This window comes from Fukomys damarensis, unplaced genomic scaffold, assembly GCF_012274545.1.
Source record: "Fukomys damarensis isolate Sample0158 unplaced genomic scaffold, DMR_v1.0_HiC HiC_scaffold_25, whole genome shotgun sequence".
NCBI classification, from domain to species: domain Eukaryota; kingdom Metazoa; phylum Chordata; class Mammalia; order Rodentia; family Bathyergidae; genus Fukomys; species Fukomys damarensis.
Window position 1 is genome coordinate 36,448,822 of NW_022900937.1, and position 3,078 is coordinate 36,451,899.

The following is a 3,078-nucleotide window of genomic DNA, read 5'->3' on the forward strand; positions in this document are numbered from 1 at the left end:
CCCGGCCTCTTCCCTCCTTCCCCGAAGTCCCCGGGAGCGGGTGGGAGGCTCTCCGCTAATCCGGAGGACCCAGGCTTCCGAGGCCAGGAGGAAGCTCGGTGGTAGCCGCCTGGGTCGAGTGGGTGGGGAGAAATCTGAGCTCGCAGCATCACCCGGGAGGCCGGCCACTCCCAGGCAGCCGGGAACCCCAGAGGGGCCCGGGCCCAGCGTTGTGAGCTCCCAGCAGACACTTAGCACTGCGGCTCCACGAGTACACCTGGCCTGCAGAGACTCCACTCTAGGAGGCGTCAGAATTAGAGCCCCAGGTAAAGGGCGCCCCTCTTACTAGTGGCCTTGCCCGTGAGCCTATCTCCGCCCCCCCCCACCTGTCTCTCTCTGGCTCTCCACACACATTCTGTCACAGGGCTTTAGTATACCTTGTAAGTAGAGAAATCAACCCACAATCTCAGCATTTAGGGAGGCTGAGGCAGGAGGATTGCAAGTTGGAGCCCAGCCTGGGCAACTTTGTGACTTAGGAAGAACTTGTCTCAAAATTAAAAACATTAAAAAAGGGCGGGGACAGTCAGTGTGAAGAGCCTGGCTCAGCACCCAGTATATATGGGGCGGGGGTCTAAGCCAGCCTTTAACTGACCTTCACCCCCTTCCAGGAGTGGAGGAGGCTGTGATTTGTCTTCTCTCTGAGGCTGAACGGAGATGCTGTGTCATCTTTGAAACCCACCACGTCAATAAAGTAACAGTGACTACTGGTTTGCAATGAATCTTTCTGTTTGGGAGGGTTCTGTCTTATAAATGGAAGCTGGTTCTTTAAAATATTTAGCTAATTTAGCTAATTAACTATCTGAAAATGTTTCGTTCTCGATTTTTCTGGAGGTTAACAGTTTGTGAAGCCATTTTTATGGCAGAAGCTGGATGGAACATAAATAGTGCTAAATTAAAGTTGCAGGCATTGAATTGAGTTATCCAATCCAGTTTTCCACCACGGCCTCCTAGGAGGGTGTGCCTTGGTGTGCATGGGACCAAGGGGCTGCCATGGCCTGGTGACCAAATCAGCTGGTCCATAGTCATACCGTCTCCAGGTGGCTTTCTACCCACTGTGCAAAGTAAGATTTTTAAAAATACAATGTGTTTCAATTAAAAATATTTCTAACAGTGAAAGAAACATCTCCAAGAATCCCTCTGGACATCTTTGCCCTCACTTCGAACACACTCGTCCCACCGTCCTCACCACTTCCTGCAGCAGCTCTGGAGTCCTCTTTCCTGAGGGTCTTTAGCTGCTCTGTCCTGGCTGCTTCTGTGTCCTGAATGGATCCAAAAAGTTTCCCTGTCATGGTCGTTGTTCCGGAAGTCAGCCGGTGCCAGATCCGGTGACTAAGGTAGAGAGGACACGGTGTCCTGTCTTTACCAGATGCCTTTCTGCTGCGTGGTGCTCAGCGGCAGCAGTCACCATATCTGTGGTCACACCTGGCAGAGGCACTCAGGAAAGAGGACTCCAGAGCTGCTGCAGGAAGTGGTGAGGGTGGTGTTGGGCCTGGAGCAGGAGGAGTCTGCTGTCTTGTCTGGGGATAGCTGGGCATGACATCCTCTCTGGGGCAGAGAAAGGGCGGCCTCTCAGAGAGCAACTTGACCCCAGAAAGTGTCCACCACTTCCTGGCCACCTCCCCAGCAGTGCCACACGCAGGAAGCCAGGCCTGTGGCAGGAACTGTGGTTCCTCCCCAAACAAGTCTCAGGTGACCCATCTGAGTCAGGTTTCAGGGCCTTGGTCAGTCAGCCGGCACCCCAGGGTCCTGTCGATCCTCCACATTGCACCTCCAGTCCAGGGCAGGCATTGGCTCTATACACCAGCGGCTGTCACTGTACACCAAAGCAACTTGTCACCGGAAACTGGGTCCTGACTCAGCCATGAGCTGCCTCACGCCTCCTTGGTCCTATTTATGCCTTCATGAAAAAATTCAGTAGGGCCATGGATGTAGCTCCGTGGCACCACGCCCGCCTCGCAAGCTCAAGGTCCTGAGTTTCATCCCCAGTACCAAAAAAAGAATTCAGTTGAGACTCTGGGGCCATGCAGAAGTCTCTGCAGAGTCTAGGGGGAAGCAAATAAACAGCAAATTACACCTTCAAGAAAGGAGGCAGGCAATGCCTTGGAGGCATCCCCTGAGGGCCGGTCTGGACATCTTTTCATTTCATTGTATTTATTTTCTTTTTTTGAGACAGGGTCTCACTATGTAGTTCAGGCCAGTTTGAACTCATGGTGATCCTCCTGCCTCAGCCTCCTGAGCGCTGAAACTACAGTGCTGGCCTCCATGCCCAGCCTGAACACTTTTCATGCACACTGGACTTATCCTGGGCTCAGAGTAGTTATGTTTATTAACATTTTACTTAGCTATTTCTTTGGAATTATAAAACGTCTTCCTATCCTTTTTAGACAGTCAGTTTCCTCAGGGGCTTTCATCTTGTAAGAAATGTAAAAAATTCTTTTTTTGTTGCTGTCTTGTCTTTTGAGATAGGGTCTCATGCACTGGCTGGCCTTGAACTGGCAGTGATCCTCCTGCCTCAGTCTCCCCAGTGCTGGGATAGCAGGCCTGCACCACCACACCCAGCTTGATAAATCCTTAATTTAAACCAGGCTTAACCCCAGGGAGAGTGTTGCTTTCTGGGCATCACTGTGCTGTAGGCTACAACAGCTAGGAACTCACTGTGCCATGCTCTGGACTGGGATGGCTGGGTGACCACACTCCTCCTGCAGCCTTAAGATGTCCTGAAGTCTGTGCGCTGCTTCCGGTGTGCTGAGCCTAACAGATGATTCTAAGTAGATCATATGCGCCTCTGTCTCTTCCCATGACTGGTAACGCATGCTATTTTGCACACACACCTAAAGTCTAACTCTCTGCCTAAGAAGGTGATGTCCAGGGTCCCACAGTGGTCATGGGATGGCTGGGCTCCCTTCCTTCCGAGCTCTGTGACCAGTGTTACACACAGGGGTCCCGTGAGGTCCTTCCTGATCCTTGGTGTCCCCAACAAAGAACTGGACAAGACACACAGAAAAGGCAGCAGAAATGTGCATCTCTTGAAAGTGGAAA